Genomic DNA, 26,832 nt, shown 5'->3' with positions numbered 1-26,832 from the left:
ACTCACCTGTACACTGCCGAGGCAGAAATATAGACGAGGAGGCGGGCACATAAACCAAAGCAGGCCCATCAGGTCAGTCTCTTGGCTTCAGCACGAGGAAGAAGAGCCTGCCTGGCATGCATTCATACTCCTGCTGGCCCTCGTACTGGGCCTGGTGAAGCATGGAACTCCACAGAAAGAAGCAGCAGCCGGGATGGGGTGAACCTTCCTTAAGTTCTGAGAGCATTGTCTTTATTTAACAGTACAGGAAACAGTGTCAGGAGAGAGCAATCGCTTACATTCCATAACTCACCAGAGAAATGTATAGCAGACCATAATGGTGTGCTTCTTCACAACCAGTATGATGGCCAGAACAGAGCACCAGACTGCCCGTCACGAGTGTTGCCAGATGATAGAGAAGCACACACGTGCATTGTTGGTAGGGATACAAGTAGTATAGTTCTCTCCAGAAACAATCTGGCATTTCCTCAGGAAGGTTATATAAACACCGAGCCCCACCAGTAGCTATGCCCCCCTGAGAAATGAAAACAAATGTCACGTGATACTTAAACACCAACATCAGACCAGTATTCTCACGAAAACCATAGCAGCTGTTGTGACAGTTGATGTGCCTCTTTAATCCCAGCACAGGAGGTGGAGGTGGATGGATCTCTGAATTTGAGGCCAGCCTGATCTACAGAGTGAGTGCCAGGACAGTCAGGGATACAGAGAAACCCTGTCTTAAACAAACAAACAAAACAAACAACACCCCCTCAAAAGCAACAACAACAAAACAAAACCAAAACCCAGCCAACAAACAAAACCCCAGCATTATTCTTAAGAGCTTACAGACAAAAGCAACACAATGCCCATCAGTTGATGGATGTACAAAAAGTAATCTGCCCTGAAATGAAATATTACTCAGCAAAGAAAGGAACCAAGTGCTGCTATATGGTACTGCACGGGAGAACCCCAAAAGCATCATTCTGTGGGGAACAAACAAATCAAAGTCCTCATATGTATTATTCTTCACATGAATGTCCCAGAATAGCAAAATCTACAGACCAGAAGAAGGTAGATCATTAGTTGAAAAGGGTGGATGGATCACAGAATAATGGAAAGTGCCTCTGAGCGGGGTTTCTTTTTAAAGTGACGAAAATGTTCTAAAATTGTGTTGATAGGTCAGTAGTTCAGACTGCATTTAAAGTCACTAGGTTGTGCACATTAAATATAATGTGAGGCATAGGTGTGTACTAAGCTGTGGAAGATCTAGATAAAAGTTACAAGTGTTAGTACAAAATAAGGTTGGGTACAGAAATTACCTAGTTTAGAGCAGAAATGGGGGAATTTAGGTTTTATCTCTGTGTGATTTTAATCAGAAATTGGAACATCACCAATTCAAAAAATCATATTAGATTGTCCCAAAGTTACTTTGCATTAATTATTAGTGTAGCATGTACACTCACTGCAGGAACTCATGTTAAGACAGTAGCCATGGATTTACTCACTTAGAGCCTGACTGTAGTCACAGGAAAGCTCAGACAACCAGGCAATGACCTCATCTAACCTTTTCTGACCTTCAAGCTGACATTTTTCAGACAATACAAACCTTTTCAGAAACTTCTGCCTTCAGTTTTGCCCCCCTCCACCCCAAGACTTCTGAAATAACATGCTAATGTTCCCATAAAACACAGTGGTCTTTCTGAGGTGGGAATACCTGAGGACACTCTGGAGGGGAGAAGGGCCACCAGGACAGACTCTTGCTGCTCTCAACAGTAGAGCCTCAGGATTTCTTTCTATCACAAAATCAGAATGTCCCTAGGTCTGTTGATTGGCTTCGTTTTGTTTCTTGATATAGAGTCTTGTTATGTAACCCCACTGGCTAACTCTGGTGATCCTCCTGCCTCAGCCTTTAATGAGCCAACAAGAGTTTACAACTATGCTTGGCTTCTTCAGTTCTTAAACAAACACAAATGTCCTAGTTCAGGGCCGCATAAATGATCTTCCCTCGTACTTCAGGCCTGACATAGTACCTGTGAGAAATCTGTTTCTATCAAAGGAAGTCAACTGGACAAGAGCCCTCGTCCCTGATTGGCCAGTTGTGTTGCCCTGTGAAGATTGTGTCATTGGAATGAGACGCAGGTACCACCTACATCAGGGATAAAAGACCAAGGCCTTTTTGTCTACTTGCGCTGGTTAGCCTAGTATGGGTTCTGGCACATCCTTTTTATAAAAAGATTGCCTTACCTGATAACTTTCTCTCTGGCTGTGTGTTTCTTTATACAACATCAAGAATTCTCATTCCTAACACACTGAACACGATGCTCTTTCCTGTCCCTATGGAGTCAATCACACCTTACCTTCATGACCCTCAAACATAAAGAGGACATGTGTGTCCTTGATACGGAAATAAGCCATCCTGTAAGGAAATTAACTGCTTCCCAGCACTTAAAAATCTTGGAAATAAAGTTTCCTAAAACAGGTCACAGAGATAGCATTTCCCCAGCATGCCCCAGACTGCTGGGGGTTGGTGTATGAGGACACTGTCTCTGGAAAGTAATACTGTAACAATCAAGACAGCTATGCAACTGCCTTTACTTTCACATCTAATGCTCTCACTTTGAAGAATATGGCCCATGGAATTCTCATGCATAAGTGGATATGAGAACTCTCTATGACAGGATCATAGCAAACAATCAAAAATGGCCAAAGCACACAACATCAGGGAGACCGCAAAAAACAGCAGAAAGTACAAGGCATTTTGTATTTTGACATTTAAAATGACAGAAACATGAAATCAACTACAGATAAACTATGAATTAATCTACAGGTAAAACAAACAAACAAACAAACAAAACCCAAGCACACTGCAGTGTACTGAGGCTCTTGGGTTTTCCGTAAGTTTTCAATTTGAAAACACTATAAATGAAAATGTCATTCAGGCTGGCACAGTGACACATGCCCATATCCTCAGTGAATTTTAAGTTCAAGACCATTCCTGTCTAAAGATTGAAAAAGAATCAGGGGGGCTAGGGATATACTCTGATGTCAGAATGCTTACCTAGCTCAGGACACTGGAGCCAATACCCACCCAAACTATGTTTACTATCCTTAAGAGAGAAAATATGACTGCTTAACACTACAGCATACTGTAGGACACCAACATTTCCCCCATTGTGATCCTGTAGCCAAGTGGGAGCTGTGGCCTAGTGCTGCTGTGTGGCACTGGGAGCGTCCTAATGCTACTGCTAGCCAAGTGGGGAGAGTCAAAATCCAAGCCTTGAAATATAGTTTTTACTGAGCACATATCATTTTTTGCAGTGTTGTAAAGTAAAAAAAAAAAAAGTGTGAGGAGAGTCATCATAAGCCAGGGTGTGTGTATTAGTTACTTCCTAATGCTGTGATAAAATATGGACTGTGTGTGTGTGTGTGTGTGTGTGTGTGTGTGTGTGTGTTGTGTGTTTGCATTAATTACTTCCTGATGCTGTGATAAAACATGGATTCTCTCTCTCTCTCTCTCTCTCTCTCTCTCTCTCTCTCTCTCTCTCTCTGTGTGTGTGTGTGTGTGTGTGTGTGTGTGTGTGTGTGTGTATTAGCTACGTCCTGATGGTATGATAAACATGGCCGGTAATGAAGCTGGAGAAAGAAATGGTTGGTTTCGCTTCCTCCTCCATGTCCCAGCCCATCACTGAGGGAGGTAGGGGAGGGAACTCAAGGCAGGAGCTCGCAGCAGGAATCGTGGAAGAATAGTGCTCACTGGCTCTCCCTGGCTTGTTCGCTTTGCTTTCCTATATAACCAGGGACCTGGGCATGGCACGGCCCACAGTGGTCTGGGTTCTCCCTCATCAATCATAAATCAAAAAATGCCCCAAAGATAGGCCTGCAGGACAGTCTTGTGGAGGAAACGTGACATTTGAGGTTCCCTCTCCCCAGGTGACTCTAGTTTCTGTCAAGTTGATAGAAAACCACCAGTACAGTGTGGAAACATACCAGCAATCCTCATGGTCATCACAGCAAGAGAGTGTAGTTACTACTTCACTCGGATATTTTCTTTCAAGTTCATGTCTAAAAAATTCTTATACAGGCAAGGCATGTTCCATAGGATTTTAAGAATTGTGAAAACATCAGTGGTTACTGATTTGAGACTTCAGTCCCAAGTGGTGATTCAGGGCCACTCACTTCTGCTTGGGCCTAGCTTAAAGCATTCTGTCCACAGAAAAGGTAGACAGAGAGGGTCTGCTCCGTAGTCACGGGCATGCAGGACTGTGTATATAGGGGCTTCTGCCTCTGCCTTGATCCCCAGACCAATTTTGACCCTGTCCAAGACAGACTTATACTGTGGTGGAAATCTTGTAGTGAAATGAGTCAACTTTCTCCTAAGGAACTTAAGAGGCTTAGTACTAGAATCTTCCTTGTGTTCCTAAGGTTAACTGGGATTTGTCTAACATGTCACCCTAGTGGGGAGTCAGCATGGTGACAAAGGATTGGTGGCTGTGTGTAGGGAAAGAAGTTCTCTGTTTTCATGCGGATCAATGATAGCCATGACAGACATTTGGGACCAAGACTCCATGAACTTCTTACAGAACAGAGCTTGCCCAGAGCAGTTGCTGAATCATTTTTACCAACCTGCTACCGAGTTAATAAATGCATAGTTGCCGTGACACGCCTCTTCTGAACCAAGTCTTGTGGGACAGCCTGAAAAATGGCAGTTCAAGCCAGCAATCCTCGGTGGTTTTTTTTTACAACCAAAAAGGGTCAAATATTTGCTGAAACTGTGTAGGAAAATGACTGGCTCAGCATTTGCTAATCAAACACTGAGGCAAGTACAAAGCACCCTCAGTCAAGCAGTGTAGATGGAAGTTGAAGATGTCTTCATGATCTTAGGAAGCCTAATCCAACAGGTGGTGAGAGGTGGGCAGATGGACAGCGTGTTAATCACAGCATTATAAATATAACGGTTCCTTAAGAACAGACAATAGAGAGAGATCAATTGGCCCAGGAGAGCCTGGGGAATGTCTGAAGTGAGGAAGCTTTTGGTCAGGGTTTTGGACTAAGACCATTAGTAGGAGGAACCTGGGTGGGGCAATTGAACACTGCAGTCAGACCGATAGACATCAGGTATCCTCCTTCCTGCTTCTAGCATTTTTAACAACCCTGCCGGGCTTTCCCGTGCAATGTGTGCCTCTCAAAGAATGAAGTAGAGTGGGAACCTTAGGACACACAGCCCCAAGGTGTGCTGTCTGCCATCTGTCTGCGACCAAGCACATTGGCTATTGAGGCAGAGGTATAGTTTTATTACAGGTAAACAGGAGGGGCTGCACTATGTGATCTCTGTGCTCTTTCTCGTGCTAACTGATAAGCACGGTGAGAGTCTCCATGGGGAACAATCAGGACCACAGCCTACAGGAGCAGCTGCACTAGGAAACCACAGGGCCAGAGGCTTCTCTCTGACTTCCATGTGTACATGAAGCTGTATCACTAAATGCTGGTGTGCCCAGCAGCCAGAGTGGCTAGAATGATTTTTAAAACAAGGGCCAGCCGTGTCCATAAGTACTTAAAGAGGCTTGGGGGGAAATTAAAAATCCGCTTTCCCATCCTGTCAGACCTGGTTCCAAACTCCATCTTTTTTCAAAACTTACTTTAGCTTAAGTGATGGAAACAAAGGGGAGAACATCATGTATGCCGTATGGATGCACCAGCTGCCAATTAAGAAGCCTACGGCCTGTGGCTTAGGCAGGAAATAGAAGGCGAGATATCGAGAGGAGAAAGAATCCTGGGAGAGAGGGAGGCAGAGAAACGTGACTAACTAAACGCAAGGTACCTGAGCACAGGTAACCAGCCCCACGGCAGAATGTAGGCTAGAATAAATGGGATATTTTAAGCTATAGCTAGTTGGAGAAGAGCCTAGCCATATGTCCAGGGTATTTGTAAATATATTTTGAGTCTGAGTCTTACCTCCGGGAACATGGGCTTGGGAGGCAGAACTGGAAATAACTTCATCTTCCAAGTTACCTTAACTTCCACCTTCTTAGGTTATCAAGCAACTGATCTAAGGATCTGAGTCTTTCTCTCTCAAGGAGCAGTCACACTAACTTAGCTTTACACACACCCTTTGCCAAAGGCAAGGCCCGATTTCTATCAACAGTTCCCAAGAGCAACCATATCTTTACCATCAGTGGAAACATTCTGTCGCCCTGGGTAAAGGGCCTAATTATTCAGTTCCCCTACACCTCACAAAAGCCCTAACCCTGTCCTTCACCGGACAGGCTCTTTACGCACTGCTGCTAAAGCATCGGCCATTTGGTATAATAAATACAATAACCCCTTCAATGGCTTAACAACTGGAAATGCAGTCTGTGCATGGAATAGCTATTCAAGATGCCAGTTATGTTTGTTTTGGTAAAGTCCTAAGGTCTGAGTTATGGATGGAGAAGTTATTTTAAGTCCGGAATCCTGGCCAAAAAAACTTTTTTCCCCCCGAAAGCTTTTGGAAAGTAATATTTCATGCCGTATCTTTCTCCACATGTAGGGCTTGAGTAATGCTATACTTATTTTTTAAAACAGCAAAATTTATACTACTACACATAAATTACTCTTACCACTTAGAAATGGTGAGCGCTCAAAGGACCAAAGTAGTAAAATTATAGGGACATTTTTAGGAGACATTTGGCAAGTATGAAGATTATATAAAAAGGTTATTTCTTCTATATTGATTAATTGCCCACTTTTTGTCCATCTTAAATTCAAAATATCCAGTGATACCTCATAGTCAGAAGGGTGACCTGAAGATATTCTGTGAGACTCCTGGACAATCGATTATGCAAGATGCTTACAGCTGGGACTATACATGACCCTTTTACATTGCGACACCAGAACTTAGACACAAAGCTCCTCAGAATTCAACAGGCTAACTTTAGCAAACGTTAAACATCCACTTTGCAGCCTGTCCTGGGATCCTCTTCCCGGAAGTGATCCTCAAATTACAGCATCCATAAGAGCCAGCAGTTCCACAAGGGAGATGCCTGGGCTCCTCTCCAGAGACTGTGATTCATCTGTCTGATCCCAGACAGGACACACTTTAAGGACTGCAGGGGTTCAGGTGCCCTATAGCTAAGTGCATTTAGAGAAGAGGAAAAGACTGCCCTGCGGATTCAGTGCCAGCAGAAAGGCTTGCGAAGAAACCTACCTTACCATTAAGCCAACTTCAAATCCCAGGGAACAGGGCACGCTCGGTTCTCACGCAGACGAAAGCAGAGCTCAGACACATTTGGTTTTGGGTGTAATTCTTCACCACCACCACCACCCCCCCCCCCCAAATCAGGGAAATGGAAATGCTAGAGCCATAATTAAACAAGGTCAAATTCCTGAGATGCCCCAAAAAGTAAATGTGTTGCTCCTTATACTATGTAAACAAGTTTTTCCAGGTACTTTAGAACAGGAAGGATTTTAATGGAGGGCAGGGTTGGGGAGGAAATATGGGAAGGAACTAACACCAAGGCCTTCTGAAAAAGCCGTACAAAAACCAACTGTGGCAGCTTAAATGGCGATACCCTACAATGTCAGAGCAAGCAGACCAACTGGACATCAAAAGCTTTGAAATAAAACCCCAGTTCCAGGAATGGGTTACATATTTTGAGCTGTTGGTCAATGGTGCCTCATAGACTATCCTCCTCCAAACACTTTAAGTTATTTCCAATGTTCTTATCGCCATCCGGAGCTTGATGGTCAGACTGAAGCCATCACATGTATTAGTCACAGAGCACAGAGAAATCTACCTGGTACCTAACTGGAAGTTTCATCCCTACTGGGGTGACTACTCACCGTGTCGGAAGATACCATGCACACTACTGGAGAAGAAAAGGAATCATGAATCTCACTCAGCGATGCACCCTGGGAACTACGATAATGATCTGCCCAGCAAAATCCATCTACTATTCCAAAAGTGGCATGGATGTTATGGGTGTAGCCAACCACGTTTTAAAATTGGATTTGATGGGTTTAAGGCCTGCTCTACAAGATGACACAGCCAATAGGGCCAAAAGCCTATGGCTACATAAGGCATGGGTCCTATGGTAAAACCACTATTATTCTGCTAAAGGGATGACTCCTAATGCCTTATAACTATTCTCACTCACTAGTGCATGGCTTAACCTCATCAGAGAAGCTTCTTGTAATAGTAACAGAAAGCTGCAACTCCAATGACTAGAAAAGACTTCAAAATTCCTAGCCCTATTCACATAGTTATGAAAGTGTGTGTGTGTGTGTGTGTGTGTGTGTGTGTGTGTGTGTGTGTATGTGTGTGTGTGTGCAACAACAATTAATTAAAAAACAGACCATGGACTTGAAAGAGAGCAAGGAGGAGTGTAGCAAAGGTTTGGAGGAAGAAAGGGAAGGAGAAAATAATGAGATTCGATTATAATCTCAAAATAAATCAATTAAAAATTAAAAAAAAACAGGGAACAGTTTTTACCATGAAAACACATGGGAAATACAGAGGCATTGAAGCCAGTGGATCTAAAATGTTGTCTTCCATGGCCTTCTAAGTTTCTTACACAATGTAGTCAACTTTGTACTTTCTTGACTTCGTTTAGTGCTGACATTCTTGTGACAATTATAACCTTGGAAAAATGAACATATTTTTGTATTGGACTCCTCCCCTGAAGGCTCAAGGAACTATATGGAAGTGGGTGGGGGAGACCTCTTAAGAGGCAGAGGTGATGGATGACTTCAAGGAAATAGTGTTTCCCAGACACAACATGGCACACACACATACACATGAGCTAGCTTATAGAGACTGTGTCAGTATGCACATGACCTGAACAAGCTCAAGCCAGACAAAATCCCAGCATGGAGGAGGCTTGGTGGGCATGAAGCCCATCCCTAGCTGAGGAGATGATGACATATGATTAGCTGGAAAAGAGAAAGTCAGTTTTCTTCAATGAGTGACATCTAATATACTGCCCATACTCCAAGCAGGCTCCATGACTAGGAGCAGTCACTCAATGCAAACTGGACTAGATCAACCAGGGGAGCGAGAGAGGAGGGACAGAGGGAGAGAATAGAGACAGAGAGGGAGGGAGAAAGGGAGAGAGGGAGGGAGGGAGGGAGAGAGAGGGGGGAATATAAATGATACTATAAAGTGGATGGTATGGATGTGGGGAAGAATTTGGGAGGATTTGGGAGGGGGTGAATATAATTAAATATATTGTATGAGATTCTCAAAGAATAAGTAAAAACATGTAAAAAGTAAGAAAAGAAAAAAGAAGAAAAGAAGGGGGAAATCAAGGAAAGGTAATATTTATTCCTCACACAGTGAATGAACTGGACTGTACACGTTGACTAATTTTAGGGTTCCTTTCAGAAACATGCTCGGCTAATCCTGACACACTGAGCAGCAACTGCATAGAAAGAGCTGTGCTCTTTTTGTGTCCCCCAAACACCCTGCAGAATCCAGGAGAGCACAGAAGGATGGTCTTAATCCAGAATAACATATGGAGTGGAATTTCATCTCTGAGAGCTCTTGCTCCTTACTATCTGTAGTCCTTGTCAGTCAGCAGCATACCCGCCCACAGCCTACAACTGTGCCTGGTTCTCACTCTTGCCTTATGGGTCTTAGTCCCCACTTCATTATTAAACTGCTCTCCCATGCAGTTCCCAAATAATAAACATGAAATTGGGTATAGTTCTCTACCAGAAGGAATGCAGGATAATAAGAGTGGTAACGAGTTTCAAAGCTAGTCTAAGGGGGGAAAAAGAGACTCTGAATCAACCCCTTGTCCCGAGGGCAGAATAAAACTGTGCTACAGAACACCCTAGAACTAGCTTTGCCCCTATCTTCACTTTCCTCTAGATTAGGAAGCAACAGTACTTTATATGCACACTGGCTACCAACACAAATTAGTCACAAAACTTGTATCAACTTATGTAAGGTTGTTTACAAAGTCCTTTTGTAAAATAAACAAATCTAGCAAGAAATAATCACAGACATTCTCGATAATTTACAAACCACTTATGTTTGAAATCAGGAACAACGCCTGTTGTTCAAACCCTGCTTTGTCGATTGCCAGCTACCTCATCTAAGCAAAGGAGTTGACACAGCTAAGCACATGACAAAGGGAAAAGGCTGGTGACCCAGAGAAGCTTCAACAGGCAGAGGCCATCAGGCCAGAGGACCTATGAGAGAGAAGAGTCCTAGATAAATGACCACAGTGGGGCCAGCAATGGAGGAGAGAGGAAAGGTAGAGTCCCCAAACTGTCAAGCTGTAAGGGTGGCCCCAGGGTCTGCAGACCATAGGTGCTAGCTAAGCTCCCTCCTTACTTTCAGGGGGACCTTTAAAGTCTCATAATCCGAGTGACAAGATTACTTATCATGTCTATAAATTGGAAAAGTGTACCACCATCACTACTATTATTATAGCAATTAAGAACGCTAGTTACAGACAACTAAGGAACATTGGGAGTGGGACAGTCTTCCCAAGGCAAGCCCCACCCATAACTGACTATCTAATACCAAGTGGTCAGCCCTGAAATTATAGTGTGTGTGAGTGTGTGTGTGTGTGTGTGTGTGTGTGAGTGTGTGTGTGTGTGTGTGTGTTTGTGTGTGTGTGTATGTTACAGAATGAGAAGACCACAGACATATATTAGGAAATATATGGTAACATATAAATAAAACATATTTATATATAATATATGTACTAGCAATTAAGGAATAAGGCATGAATTTGAGTAAGAGTAAGGAGGGGTTGGAGAGGGGAATGATGTAATTACATTTTAATTTCAAAAAAAATGTTAAACAGTATTTTTTAAAAGAATGCCAGTGATGATTCAGAATACTTGCTGTCTAACCAGGAATGCTCTAGTGAGCTTATTTAACGCCTGCACCCACCAAACAGGGTAAAGATTCATCTCTGCAAGTGAGGAAACTGAGGCCAAGAAAGGTTAAGAAACTTGCGCCAGACTTTACAGATAGTTGAAGAAATGAAAGGTAGCGGAAGACAGCCCTACTGGAGAGACTCATTCCAGCAACACTTCAGAGATGCCTGTCACGGGAGCTGGGCTTCTGGTATTTTCCTTTCCCGGGGGATCAGAGAGTTAGGCATGCGAAGGTTTTCCCAACCCTTGAAAAGAACAGGTTTGGCCTGCTGCTAAGCCGTCGAACCCAGCTCAGTATCATTAATCCTTCATGGGTAAGTGACTGTGGAATATGTTCCATGGGTAATCCACACACCCACGTCAGCAATGGGCACAGGCTTCAAAAAAATTACAGGAGGGTCATTTTTCCTCAGTTCTGATGTTCTCTGTGCGTACAGCTTTGTCTCTTCTTGCTTCAACTATGGATAAATGCCAAACATCAAGAAGTTCAGTGAAGGGGTTGGGGATTTGGCTCAGTGGTAGAGCGCTTGCCTAGCAAGTGCAAGGCCCTGGGTTCGGTCCCCAGCTCCGAAAAAAAAAAAAAAAAAAAAAAAAAAAAGAAGTTCAGTGAACCCTTCCAGGGCAAAAATCTGTTATCGCAGTGAGTACTTTTCCTGGCATGTGGGCAAAGGCAGGAAGAGGAGGTACCTAGGGGCAGACACTTCATTCAAGCCTTACCCAAGATTGCTCCTTATCGTGAGTTTCATATCTTATCTTGAGACACCCTCCACCCCCAACCTCTTGTGTCCCATGACCACTACCCCCACTGCCATAAGAAAGGGAAACCTTTCCTTCGCAGGCAGCCTGCCTCTAAGTCAGCACTACCCACTTCCCCTGAAGAGCAGGCTCTACCCGTCTCTCTCCACTCCCCTCTGCCCTCCTCACCCCCACTGTTCTGCAGTAGCTGCTCTAGATAAAACCACTAGTGACCTTTCACTGGACAGCCCTGGTTTTGTTTGGATGCTATTGGTCCCTCACCCTCATGAACTGTCCCTGGGAAGATACTGCAACTATTAACTCTGTCTCTTGAGTGACCCTGTTTCTTAAATGACTTTCCACCCCCTTTAAGACCGTCTAACGTTTTGTTTTTCCCTCAAACAGTAGCACTTGTGTAAATGTGGGGATGAGGGGATGGGGTTCCAGGGTAATTCTTGTTCTTGAAGCTTGGGAAAACATTAAAGAAAAAAAGAAAAAGAAAGAGATAGGGACCAGAGTAATTAACAGTAGGTAGAGTGCTTGCCATTCTAGCATGAGGACCTCAATTCAGATCCCTAGTGTCTCTGTAACAAACCAGCATGTGCCTAGGACAGCGCGTGCATGGGCGCATGCACACACACACACACACACACACACACACACACACACACACACACACAGCAATTCCAGGGAGCCCCAGGCCAATGAGTCTGGAGTCATGTTATGCAGATAAATTATTATAAATAGTTTTTACTCAGAGGAAGTCAGTTTCTTTAATTGTCTCATTCCTTCAGGGCACAATGTCAAAGCTATTTAGCCCCCAAACTACTCCTTTTGGTCATTTAGGTCCAGTGGAAACATTTTCTCTACAGAACACAGAAAGGAATTTCTATAAAGCAATTAATTTGCCCTAGTGAAAGCAGTGGCTCACGAGCCCAGGGCATTTCCCGTTGGTTTAATATTAAACAACACGGGCCTCCTGTGCCCTCCCGTCTTCAGCTCCAAATGCTCCTGCAGGCATGGTAAACGCTTGCACCAGGACTTACGGCAAAGGAAAAGACCTTTACTTGTGGAAGACAGACAGGGGTTCAGGGGCACAGCTTCTCCTTAACACCGCCCACATTCTAAAATGAAGGACTGGCCCTGCAGCCTGCTCCTGCTTCACTGTAGTTTCATGTTGACTGTCTAGATGCCACAGTTAAAGGCAACAGGGCTAATTTAAGGGCTAATTGTAGGCGGGCAGATGTGATGCACTCAAACCAAGTCTAACAGAGAAAAAAGGCTTATTATTACATGTTAAATCTTCCGAAGGAGATTAATTGACACTGTCAGAGTGGTGCTGGCTGAGTTTTCCCTTTTCTGTTACCTCTGTGGAATCTTCTGTAGTCTGAGGAGGGCTGAGCTTTGCATGGTGACTTCTTCACTGCTTCAGAGGATTCAGAACTCAGCTTAGCAAGCTGAGAGTGGGGGTCAATGCTCTGCTGCAGGCAGCACTTCCCCCAACTTCACGTCACTGGGCTATCTCTGGACCTGGATGTTTGCCAGTCCTTTTAGCAGTGATCCAAGATTCTGGGAAACTTCCCAGCATCCTATGAAGTTCCAGGCAGGGGCAGTGTTTAATGCAGCAACATCAGCACAAAGATAATAGGTACAGAGACAGAACTGAGGAATGGTTTTTGTTTCAGCGTGGGACAGAGTGGCCTCCTGTGACCAATTCATTCATGTAGGAGCAATTCTTGTCCCACAGTGCGCATCCAATGTTTGCCCTCACCTTGCTCAGCTACCCAGGATTCAGCAGGATATCGGACCAAAATGCCCAGCTGCAAGTTGAGCATGCAGAAGCCTCTGCTTCAGAAGAACTGGCTCTACTTCCTCAGGTAGTCACCCTGCTGTTGTAACAGCATGGCCTCTGCAAAAGTGCAATTAAATCTAAGACCTGTAACTCAATGAATTAACCAGCCGCAGACCAAACCAGGCTGAAGGATGGGTGAATGGAGCTGGCTTTAAAGGGAGTTGGAAGGAACAACAGAGGAGCTGCAGAAAGGGAGGAGGATAGCATTCACAAACTAAAGTCAGTAAGGAGTCCGCCCACGCCATGACTGAAAGTTCAAAGTTGGAGACTGAAGGGTGGTATCAACCTGTCCTTCTAACAGGCCAAGGACAGCAGAGCCAAAGGGCCAAAGCAAGGGCGCTGAGCCCTTCTGGAACTCTGAGGGCACACACTTCAGGTGGTAGTAGGTGACAGCATAGTTCAACCATCTGTCACCTCAGATGAGGTTCTTTACTCCAAACAGTCAGAGACTCTGTACTGTACTTAGTGCGATTTCTCTTTTTGCACCTATTGGAGCTTCAGCGCATATTATGCATTTTGTTTAAGCAACTCTCTTTGTTCAAATTCAAGAACCTTTAGTGCAGTATAGACTGGAAATAATTTTCCCAAAGAAGGTCACACCTTTCAAACAGATACTTTTTAGCACTCATTTACATTTTTTAAATGAAAAACAAAAACTACCAAAGGCTTATTGTAGAGAAAAAAAAAAAGCTCTTTCAGTTAAAAGTATACAGTGTGGGGTACTAAAGACATAAAATAACAGTTTATTTCCTATTTCTCCTGACTTTAAACATAATTTAAAATGAAGTAGAAAATTCCAGTTAAGAGTATGGTGAATTAAAAAATAAAGTTCATTGCATTTATCAGAGATGAACACTTAATAATTTATAAAAGTCTACTTCATCTAAGTGTGAAAATAATAATTGCTAACTGGAAAGTGTGAAAATTTAAAACCTTTTTGGCCATGCATGCTGCTGTCTGTCTGTCATGCCAGAATTTAGGACACTGAGGCAGGATCGCAAGTTTGATGGTCTAGATCCATACTATGCAGCAAGGCCTTCTCAGAACAGTTCTGACCAGCCCCTGGACAGATGAACAGTTGCTAAAATATTAGCCACATACACAAGGATCCTTGAAACCCACAAGAAAATCTGGGTGTCATAACGTAAGGCTGTGATCCCAGCACTGGGAGGCAGATTAACTGCACTAAGTCTTCAGGGGAAGACGCTGTCTCAAAATAAATAAATAAATAAATAAGTGGAAGGTGACTGACAAAGACACCTAATATCACACACACACACACACACACACACACACACACACACACACACACACGTTTATGTGCATACACATAAAAACACATCAAAAACCCCAACCCATTAAATATTCAACTTACTACATCTACCATTTACATGTGCTTTCAATGTTATTAAGGACTTCTAATATCAATATTTGTGTTAAAGAAATAATGTTAATCTCATTTTTCCTCCATGGTACAACCTTTTGTCTAACTTCCTTGTGCTTCTTGAGGGTCTCTCTTGACAATGGAGAAACTGTCCATCAGTCGAGTGTCCATGCCTCCAGATGCAAAAGCATGAGGACTCAGAAACTGGAATGATCCTGAAGGAATATCTCCTTGCCCTATGGAAGCAATTCCCTAAATATCCCCCTGCTCCTTTATTTCTACAACTTGATCAGACAAAAAGTAATCTGCACAGAGTACATGCTTTAGCTATCAGGTTCCTTCTCAATTACAGCATACAGCAAATGATGTCAGCCCACGGCAGGGGATAGGGGTAGGGGTTAGCTTCCATTGGTTTTTGGGAAAAAAATAGTCTTTCAACTCTCAAGTTGTTTTCTAGATTCTTCATGAGCCACCTATGGCTTAAAAAGGATTTATCCTAGAAGATTATGTAATACAAGTTGCTAACTAAAGATAGTCATAGCACCATAAACAAAGTAATAATTCAGAGCCCCCCCTCCCCCAGGCCTCAGACGTGACCCTGGAAACCAGCTAACAACCTCAGGAGGGGAGGATGATCCAGAACTATAAACCTGCCTGGTGTTAGCAAAGAGACAAGTGATCTGAAAACCGATGTCTGTGTATTCTGGAGGTCTGCCCTGGTAGAAGAGATTCTAACCTACTGAAATTTACAGTCCACTGGGAGCAAAGGAGGGATGTTACGTAACCAGTCACATGTTGAAACCTGAGAGAAGTACTAAGGTAAAGAAGGGAGTATTCTATGTGCGTAGAGGGGAAATACAAGCTTTGACATTAGATCAAAGTACACTGGCTATAGTATATGTTAAATACTGTTTTCCAAACTATGTGTTTTTGTGGGGAAAGGGAGGGAGGAACGGAGAGAAAGAATGAGAACTGAACAAAAATAGTTTTGCTTCCTTGGTACGACCCTTTGAAAGCTACCGTTAAGGAGCAAATTAAGGTTGGAGTAGGAGGTCGCAACTGATTATCTCTGAGGATGGGATTGCAGAGAGAATGGGGTGTTGTAAGCCCTAAGCTTCCAAGGGGCAGGATGAGAACCACATGTGGTATCAGCTCTCTAGATTCAGGCCACACGATGCATAAGTGCTACTTACCCTACACGTCACCTGCAGCCCTTGAATGGGGGTCAAGGGAAGAGGAGAAAACAGCCCAGAGGTTGACCTAAAAGTGGTACCCTCAGGGTGCCCAGGGGCTCTTGAGACGAAACAGAGTGTGTCAGTCAGCAAATGATGAACTGTCAGGGTGCTAATGTGATCCTCTTAGCATCTGAAATTCAAATTGGTGGCACAGAGAGACTCTGAGAACTAAGACCTGTCTTTCACTACATCATGTCCTCTGAGATAAAAACAAACAGCAGCAACAACAGCAACAACAACAACAACAACAACAACAACAGCAACAACAACACCCCCAGCAACTCATGCTCAGTGGGTGTGAAGGAGGGGTACTAATGTTAGCAACCCTCAAGGTCAGGAGTGTGCCCTGGTCATGCAAGGTCAGACATAAACGGAGATGTGTCTGTTACTCAGAAATGCAGACATGGGACTTCCCACCAGCCCAGACATCTTCTTTCTCATCTCAACAACTCTAGCTTCCTGCATTATCCCCCTGAACTGACTGTGCCCTGGAGGCTAAGCAGTAGTGTTTTTAAGTGGAGTTTGAAGTAGTAGTCTGATGATGTGGTAGGGCAAAGGTTAGGGACTGTTAGCTTGAGAACACACTTTTGTTGCTGTTCACAGCCAAGACTATTCTTGCTTTTCACACAGGAATACAACACCATCGACTGGAGACGAAGCATTCAAACACAAGAGTGTATGGAGGCCATTTCCCATTCAAACCACAATAGACAGCCATGACGAAAATTCCTTTCGGCCAAAAGGTCTGTTGGTTCCAATGCTTTAGATTTTTTTCCAAGCTCCTCTGAGGAGAGAACTCTCCACGATTGCCAGGAGCTGTGAGATTCTCTCCCTCCATTCAGAGAGGATGGAGTCCACCTCTCCCCATAGTCAGTCCTCTGACTGTCTGAGGTGAAACTGAATATCTCCTGTCCTTTGGAAAGACAACCTCAGCACATAGATGGCCTATTAGCTACTCACTTAAGGAAGGAAGGGTCTGTTGTGGTGCTCAGTCTCTGGGGAGTACAAGCCATCAGGGCATGGAAGGCAGAGCGGAGGAGTCAGAGGCTCTATGGTTGCACTTCATTCACGGCCATGAAGCAGAGCGAGAATGGGAAGTGGGGCCAGGCTGTAAAATTTTACAGACATTCCCAGTGACCCACTTCCTGCAGCAAGGCTCCACCCCACAAAGGCTCACAATCTTCACAAACAACACCATCACCTGGATACCAAGTGTTCAAATACAAGAGCCTATGAGGGGCACTTCTCATTCAAACCACAAGAGGCAACCACGATGAAAACTCACGACAGCCAAAAAGTCTGTTTGATTCCTACAGTTGGTGATAGCAAATGCCACTGCTAAAATCCCAGCTTTGTCTCAGCATCACCGGGGTTTGGGCATAGTGCTGTGTTCAGGTCTTGAGTAGGATGAGGTCTTGAATAGGATGGGGTCTTTGGCCGCAAGGAGAATGAGAGCATCCATAACTTTTTAGGCTGTTATGAATCATGCACTGTAATGCACATGTGGGATACAAGAAGCATTCAATGAATGCAGTGCTTTTAAGAAAGTCATCAACCAACCCCATAAGAATAGCAATGCCAACCAACCAGTGCTCCCTGGACTAAACCACTACCCAAAGACTCTACATGGACTGACCCAGGGCTCCAACTGCATATGTAGCAGAGGTTGGCCATGTTGGGCACCAATGGAAGGAGAAGCCCTTGGTCCTACCAAGGCTGGACCCCCTAGTGTAGGGGAATGGAGGGGGGAAGGGGAGATAGATGGGGAGGGGAATACCCTCATAGAAGAAGAGGAGGGGGATGGGATGGGGGCTTATGTCTGGGAAACTGGGAAAGGGAATAACATTTGAAATGTAAATAAAAAAATAAAATAAAAAGAAAGTCATGGACCCACTCAACGTCTCTCTTTCTTTTTGATATGACAAGGATTATACCCCTGGTTATTTTCAGTGTTTCCTAGTTTAGATTTGGTTTCCCTATCAGTGAAGACGAAGCATAATTGACCTTTCCACAGCTGACCTTTTTCACTTCTCAGTAAAACAGAGAAATTTTAAAAAGTCACAGTTAACAACTGAGTATAGTGGGATTCACCTGTAATTCCAGATCTTAAGGATTGTGTGTTCAAGAACAACCTGAAATACTTTCTGAATTTCTCCCTCCCTCCTTAACAAACACCATCAGCAATGACAAAAAAATAAAAAAAAAACCAAAACCAAAACCAAAACCAACAACAACAAAAAAAAAAACCTTTTATTAAAATTTGGGCATTCAACAACATCGATGAGGCTGAGGCATTTAAAACCAGCTCGGGCCGTATTCCAAGACTTTATTTCAAAAGGAGGCAGAAGAGGAGGAAGGACAAGAGGAAAAAGAAACAGGAAAAAGAGCAAGGAAACAAACAAGTCACAGTTGAATCTCATTTTTGGTAGGCCTAGGTCCCAGTTTCTTCTCAGAGACCATTTGGGGGTTGGTAATCATCTTTCTAAGCTGATCTAACTGGATAAGAACAGACATTTCTCTGAGACAGCTTTGGAAATGAGAAAATGCTTCTTCACCTTGAGATAGAGCTCTGCAAAACTCCCCTTCCCATGTTCAGTGGCAAAAGCCAACGAGAATCAGCAGAGCTACTTGCTGAGAAGATACAGGCCACCCTTACCTGTGGAGAAGCAGACATGATTTAAACTTACACACACACACACACACACACACACACAAACACAGAGAGAGAGAGAGAGAGAGAGAGAGAGAGAGAGAGAGAGAGAGAGAGAGAGGCAGACAGACAGACAAACAGACAGACAGGCACTCAGAAAGACTCAGAGAAAACTTTCCTTGAATATAAAATAGTTGGCTAATTTCCTCCTTGTGAGAATTTAATGATTTTTTACAACTTTAATAATACTCATTAAAAACTTACAATGTAAACAACTTCCGCATAGTCTCCTATAAACCTTATAGACTATTATCTCTCTAGTTAATAGACAAGGAACAAGGGCATTACCTGATATTACCTTGTGTATGGATCTGTTACTCAGTACATGTCACGATTCAAGTGGAGAGCAGGGGCTTTCCATACTAAAGCTCTATCGGTGTCTGGCACACGTCGGTGCTCAGGAACTAGTCTCTCACGAACGAATATGCTAACTCAGAACATTATAAGGATACCAAGCTTAAATGTAGCCAGTGTACAGCTTTGGTTATGAAGAAGAAATTATGCAAAATTGATTATAGTGGTTCTTCTAAGTGATTTTGGCTAGTTCTTTGAGAACTTCCTCCAATGTGTTTTGATCATATTCCCAACTCATTGGAGACCCACCCTCCTTCACTATCCCTACCCAACTTTGTGCCCCAACCCTGAAACCTATCAAGTCCAATGTATGCAGCCCTTGTATGTCTGGAAGGATGAGTGGCCTCCCGCTGCAGTGCGGTTGACTCACCAGGGGCTACATTCTTAAGGAAAATGGACCCTTCCTCTCCCAGCACCCATCACTGCCAATCGTTCCTGTATGGGGGAGGAACACCCTACTGACTGCCTCTCACCATGCCTATTTGTTTTTTGTTTTATTCAGGCTTGAGCTTGCACAGGTCTTGTGTGTGCTGCCTTACTGCTGTGAGTTCATATGTGTGGATGCCCTGCTCTGTCCAGAAGACACTGTTTCCTTGTAGCCACCCACTGCCTCTAGCTTTTACTCTTCCCAGCCCCTTCTGAAATACTCCCAAGCCCCCGAAAAGGGGGGTATGACCCAGAGGTCACTTTCAGGGCTGAGTATTCCTAAGTCTTTTACTCTATGTACCATGGCCTGAACCAATAGTCATCTGCTATGATAAGAAGCTTTTCTGATGAGGGCTGAGAAACACATTCGTCTATGGGTGTAAAGGTAATTATCAGGAATCAGTTTAATAACATCCATATAACAGAATAAGAGGAATGAACTTTCCCCTTAGGACCTATGACATGTCTAGTCACAGGTTTTGGGTGCTGGCTTTGGTTTTTGTCTTGTGGTGCAGGACTTAAATCCAATCATAAAAATGGTTGGCTACTCCCATGATGTCTGTACTACTACTACTACACCAGTGGATGTGTCTTGCTACCCTAGGCATGATTGTAGCTCACAAGGCCAAGAGAAGGTTAGACTGATGATTACTCTTCTTCTCTCATATTCGGTAAAACTGTATTCTTTTCAAGTGTATATAAATTGCCTACAAGTGTCGACTTTACTACAGATTCTTGGGAATAGCTAGAATAGTAACTCATTCGATGCCTGCTGTGGTGGTTTGAATAGGTATCACCCCATAGATGCTTGTGTTTGAATGCTTGGACACAGAAAGTAGCACTATTAGGAGGTGTGGCCTTATTGGAGGAGGCGTGGCTTTGTGAGAGGAAGTTTGTCACTGTGGAGGTGGGCATATATGAGGTCATATATGCTTAAGCTATGCCCAGTGTGACACAGTCTCCTTCTGCTGCCTGTGGATCAAGATGTAGAACTGTGAGATCCTTCTCCAGCACCATGTCAGGCTGCTGCCACCATGTTCTACTGTGGTAATAACGGACTGTCTCTGAAACTGAAAGCCAGCCCCCGTTAAATATTTTTCATTATAAGAGTGGCCATAGTCATGGTATCTCTTCACAACAATAAAACCCCCCTCAAATAGTACCAAGATAAGCCAGAATAGCATTTCTTTTAAAAGATGTAGCCATCAGGAAATTGAAGAATTAATAGTATATGTCCAGATCAAAGACAACTTTAGGTTGACTGATTCAATTATCATAGTGATTTCCATTTAAACTTTTGGGGTTAATTTCTTCTTAAAGGTACCTATAATGTAATTATTTTTAAATATGTTAGGATGCTGAGGCAGGAAGCTTGCAAGCTTGAGATGATCCTGGAACTTAGGATATCAATATACCGGGAAGGAAGTATGGAGAAATATCAAAATGACAGCCACCACAACATAGGGGGATCTCAGCAGGTGTGGTGGCATAGGCCTGTAATCCCAACACTGAGGAGGCTGAGGCAATATAATTAATTGGCTTTTACCCCCAATGAGTGAGGCAAAGCTTCAAAATTCCAAAACAGAATTTTCAAAGCATCTTTAAACTTCATGTTAAAAACATATGTCACCTGAGCCCTTCCAGAGGGAGGCCAGGACAGCCACACACACCAGTGCATGCATCTCAACCCAAGATAGCACTGCAGCATTTACCCTGAGGAATCCTTAAGGACGAGAGTAAAGGGACCAGGGGCTTGCCTTTACAAGCATGAAGACTGTAGTCTGATCCCCTAAACCCAGGTAAACAAACAAACAAACAAAAACCAAAATAAAACAATAACAAAGAAAGCTGAGTGTGGTAGTGCTCACTTGTAATCCATGTTGGGGAGGTGGAGACAGGCAGATACGTGGGCCTCACTGATTAGCCAGCTTTGCCTGTCTGATAAGCTACACATCAAGGACAGACTGGAACCTGAGGAATGTCACTCAAGGATGGCTCTGGCTTCCATAGGCATGTGCACATACATGCTTGCACACCCACACCCACACATCCATCTACACACCCACACATCCATCTACACACACACACACACACACACACACACACACACACACACACACATGCAAAGATGACCACACACATGTATTTAGCACAGTGCATCTCTAATGATGATTAATTGGAAACCAATGCAGCTCTCTAGAGAATTAGGGGAAGTTTGCTCTCCCTCCCAGGAGGATGTTTCACATTCCTTAGAAATATAAGCCAAGACTACTGAATGACAAGAAAAGCTGCTGCTGCCACATCTTTACATAACAAAGCATGTTATAAAACACTGTGTGATCAAGCTTCCAAGTTTGTAGAATCGATACGCGTGCGTGCGTGCTATCAAGGCTGCAAAAAGCGGTGAACTTTAGGTCCAACAATTGGAAATCACTTTTATTTTAAGAAGTTTTGCGTCTCTGCGTTTCAGCCTGTTGAATGACTAACTCATATCTTTTGGAATAACAAGCTATTTTCCATTTTAGTAAAGAGGAGGAGGCGATTAAGCAGGTCTCGGTCTAGGTCATCCGGGTAGTTTGCTATCCTCAGGGCCACCTCCCTATTAGCTCTCCTCTGTAACATTCCATGGTTTCTATCCCATATGTAAATGCTCACAACAGGCACTTACATGAGTCTAACAAACGCTCTTTGTCTTCCATTACTAGGACCATCCAATAAAGGTACTTTCAGGAAACTTTAGTGAGGATCTTAAATCGCTTCCAGTCCTCAGAACATCGGCATCCCTGAGAAATTTAACAATCCCAATTTTCATTTTTTCCCTTTAAGTCTCTTTCCATCAAAATTATATTATTTTTATATTATATTTTTTCCACAAAGTATAAGCAGTGTGCTCCATGCTCATGTGTATACATATGCCCATTGCAAATATGAGCTATGTTTGTAAGTGAATAAAATATTGTCTTGTTTGACAGGGTCTCACTTTAAAGCCCCAGCTATAAATTCAGATGTTCTAAGGGAAAAAACAAACAAACAAAACAAAACAGTCAAGCACCTGGTTCCTTAGTAGTTGCTGTGATTTCCAGAGTTCAGTTACATTTGGGGCTCTTGACTGTAATCAAATCATAGCTGCCCCGTTCCCCAACCTGATCATCCACTCCTGACTTACAAATCCATCTTGAATTCTTTTCCCTCTAGCACCTTAGGCCTCTTGTCCATGAGCCTGTGACTGCTCTTTCCCTTGTAGACCTGGCCCAGGTCCTGTTATGCGGACCATACCACTGTTATCTGCCAGGCAACAGCAAACCCGGGGGAGGCCTGCACGTGATGAAGAAACACTCCGCTCCTTCCTTGTGACTGTAATCTGTGACACAGGTGCCTACCTGACTGCCAAAGATCCACGTTCTCTTTTCACAGAGATGAGTGGCTGATGGAGATGGCTGCCAGGCTTGTACCATAACCCCCTGTCCATCCATCGTCCCCCCCCATCCATCCCCCCCCCATTCCCCGGAATACACATCATGTATGGACAGACCTTAGGAGCAGTCCTGACTAGCCACCTAAAGGGAACGTCTTATGCTCTTTTCGAATTGAGGAATTTAAGGACTCTGTCGCCATCCTAGTGACCTGCTAAATGATGCCAGAGTAACCTGAAAGCCACAGCACACCAGAGCATGACACAGAAGCAGCTGGGCTGGCCAGACTGAAGCTGGATAAGTCCAGTTCAATATCCACACTGTGGAAGGGCGAACAGATTTCCTAACTGTGGCCGCAGGCATCCACACACGCACCATGGCATGTGTGTGCCCACTGCCAAGTGTCTGAATTTGAATTCACCGCTCCCTACTGTGCACATATGAGTGCCTGTGTGTGTGCTTGTGTACGTATGTGTACACACTCATGTGCATGTGCATGTGTGTGTGTGAACTCGTGTGTGTGTGTGTGTATGTGTGTGTGTGTGTGCACGTGAGCACATGTGTTCCATGTGTGGAGGTCAGAAGATAATTCTGTAGAGACATTTCTCTTGTCATCTCCTGGGATTGAACTCAACCTGCTGAGGGATCTCAAGGACCCAAACACTGCAATTCTTATTGAGAGAAACAAAACAAAACAACAACAAAAACCAGTCAGGTAAGGCAGCATACACCTAAAATGTCAGCACATTTATAATCTCAGGAAGATCACTATGAATTTGAGGTCAGCCTGAGCTATATAAGTTGGTTCAAGACCAGGCTGGACTACATTAAAAAAACTATCTCAAAAACCAACAAATAAAAAGGAAAAGAAAAACCAGATAAACCCTCTACAGTCTGATTGTTGCTTTCAGTATCTTTTGGTCATACTCCAGCCGAATCCTGCCGAATCTCCAGATCTCTTGAGTGACCATGGCACCTCTCTCTGATGCCTTAAACTCCATTCTGTTTCAGACAGCTGTGCAATCCGAGCTCCATCAGGGTAATTATGGGGTTAAAGAGAAACCCACGAAGTTATTAAATGCATTCACCTGCCTCCAGGCAGAGTTGTGATTTGTTCTTCCAGACACAAAGATGTCTCCCATGGACCAAAGAGTTTCACACAAAGGGTGACTCACTGGTGTCTTTGAGGGAGGCAGTGCCACCCATTCATAGTCTTCCTGCCCATAAAATGGGTACTGTGAGGTGAACAGGGAAAGGTAAGGCTTACACAGTCTGAAGGTTGTCGCCATGGCAGGATCCACTCCCCTCTTAGCATATGTGATGGCAGGGACAGGATCACCTCCCCCATAGCATATAAGAGAGTAAAAGGGCCAAGCGTCGTGTAGCAGCATCCTACCTGAGTCTCGAGAGTACTGAAGCTTAGCTCCAGACAGAAGCCTCCACCTGTCCTCTTAGAGTACTCATGCCCCTTGTAAAGTTGCTAAGAAGCCAGGTGTGATCAAGATATCCGGGAGTGGGAGTTCCCAACTGTCATCATCAAGGCCCTGGACTCCTGCAGGAGGCCATCTTCCTACTTCACCCCTGCCACCAGATAGCTGTGACATAACTCCCCCAACTGAAACCCGTAGAAGAGCTATGCAGCTGGCCAGACCCAAACAGCCAAACTGATGCAACAGGAGAAGCAAAAACAGCTGTTGTTTTAACTTGCTAAACTTTTGAATGTATTAGTCTCCCAGGGTAGCCACAGAAATTTACCACAAACTGGACCTAAAATGACAGACACTATTTTCTCACAGCTTTGGAGGCCAACAGCCGAAACAAGGTGTCAGTCAGACCATGCTTGCTGGGAAGGCGCCACAGAGAAGACTTCTTGCATCTGGTAGCATCTGTCTGGCATCCTTGATATTCCCTGGATTGTGGAAGGACAGCCACTGTGCCTCAGTCATCCCAGTGGCTGCCTCTACACTCTTGAGTCTCTTCCCACAGGATACCAGTGGTGGGACTTGTGACCTAGCCTAACACAAGACAACTGTAACTTGATTATATCCAAAAAGACTTCTTTTTAAGTCAAAGATTTCATGTTCCAGAAGTCAGATCTCTTGACAGTGGAACACTCACAGTGTGTATCAGAATAAAAAATACCATCATTTTCTACTTCAAACATAGGAACATACATTTATTGTTTTTTTTTTCTCAAGATTTATTTACTCTTATGAGTGTTCTGCCTCTGTGTACGTCTGTGTGCAACATCCATGCCTGGTGCCCACCAAGGGCAGAAGAGGACATTGGATCCTGTGGTGGTTTGAACGAGAATGGCCTCCATAGGCTCATATGTTTCCTCAGTGGAACTGTTTGGGAAGGATTTGGAGGTATGGCCTTGTTGAGGGAGACATGTCACTGGACATTAAGGTTTCTAAAGATTTGTGTCATTCCCAGTGTCCTCTCTGCCTCCTGCTTGCCAATCAAGATGTGAGCTCTCAGCTGTTTTGCCACAGTGTCTTTGCTCTGCCATGATGGGTCCTAACCCTCTGCAACCACAAACCCTATCAAATACATCCTTTTCTAAGTTGCCTTGACCATGGTGTTCTGTCAGCATATTGATATATACTGGAATTTTAGTCCTAGATGATTGTGAGGTGTCATGTGGGTTCTGGCAATCAAACCCAGGTCCTCTGGGAGAGCAGCCAGTGTTCGTAACCACTGAGCCATCTCTCCAGACTCAGGCAGTTAAATGTAAACATAAGAAAACTAAAATGAGGACCACATTCTTAAAGGCAATGCTGTCTAGGAAGGTGTCATGTCTCAAAATCTCCTATGTAAGAAGAATGTTATTACTTGCTGTGGGAACTCAATGCTATGAAAGTAGAAGGGGGCTGTGTGGGAAGAAGGGAACGAAGAGAGGGTTACACAAGGGTGTACTGGAACAAGAAAGACAAGTATTGCATATTTTCTTTCATGTGAAGAATATGGGTGTGTGAAAGAGAGACAGAGGTGGGGGAAACAGAGGAAGACTTCTTGAGGTTTGGAAGAGGATCAACAAAAGTGAAGAGAGAAGGTGCGAGGGTAACGAGGAGACAAATATGACCAAAACACCATGTCTATCATTGTACTTAATGTGAAGATGCCCTAATGAGACCCTGCATTCTGTGAACAACTAGATTTTTAAAGCCTCGATGCTAGTACAAATGCTAGCATTTGTTACTCACTGGCCAGCATCAAGTACTCTAAACATCTTCATCCACGCCTAGTTACTTAATGGACTAAAGAACCTTTTTCTCAATCTCGCATATCCTTCTTGTGTGGTGTTCTTTCTGTGTAAAGTCGCAGACTCCTTCGAGTTTCTGGTTACCGTTGTCCCATTTCTGTCTGTGCAGATGTTTAAAAGGAGTGGCCTCTGTCAGCTTCCTCTGTTTCCTCTGCATTGACTCAACCTCTAACCCTGTGAGACCTGACTTCCTCGAACAGTTCCTAAAACTGCTGTCTCTGGAGATTCCACCAACCAACAAGACAAAGCCAATGCTCCTGCTTCACCCTTGAAATCCGGCACCTGGCTGTACACGGCCGCACCAGCTCCCTTTCCTACGTCACGTACCAGCTTGCCACACCTTGGCCACACTCCTCCTCTTCTTCACTGTTCTCTTTTGGTACGACTCCTGTATCTGAGTCCATTCTTTTTCATTTCTTACTGTACATCTCCAGGAGAAAATGTAGTGTGTGTGTGTGTGTGTGTGTGTGTGTGTGTGTGTGTGTGTGAGAGAGAGAGAGAGAGAGAGACAAAGAGACAGAGACAGAGACAGAGAGACAGAGACTGAGAGACAGAGAGACAGAGAGACAGAGAGTGAAAGTCAGAAAACTTGCAGGATCCCGTTTCT

At 43.9% G+C, this 26,832-nt stretch overlaps 1 protein-coding gene and 1 long non-coding RNA gene across 4 annotated transcripts in view; one reads left to right on the top strand and one right to left on the bottom strand.

Moving 5' to 3' along the window:
- The window catches only part of Dock8 (dedicator of cytokinesis 8), a 191,425-nt gene that overhangs the window by 146,643 nt on the left and 17,950 nt on the right, over positions 1–26,832 (bottom strand).
- LOC147997083 (uncharacterized) lies at positions 12,908–17,952 on the top strand. Its single transcript, XR_015653124.1, has 3 exons — positions 12,908–13,463; positions 15,406–15,641; positions 16,688–17,952. It is a non-coding gene; the product is annotated as an uncharacterized LOC147997083 (long non-coding RNA).

Source organism: Rattus norvegicus, chromosome 1 (assembly GCF_021556685.1).
Source record: "Rattus norvegicus strain SHRSP/BbbUtx chromosome 1, alternate assembly SHRSP_T2T, whole genome shotgun sequence".
In the NCBI taxonomy this organism is placed as follows: Eukaryota; Metazoa; Chordata; class Mammalia; order Rodentia; family Muridae; genus Rattus; species Rattus norvegicus.
Note: the sequence above shows the minus strand (reverse complement) of the source record. Positions and strands in the feature narration are given on the sequence as shown.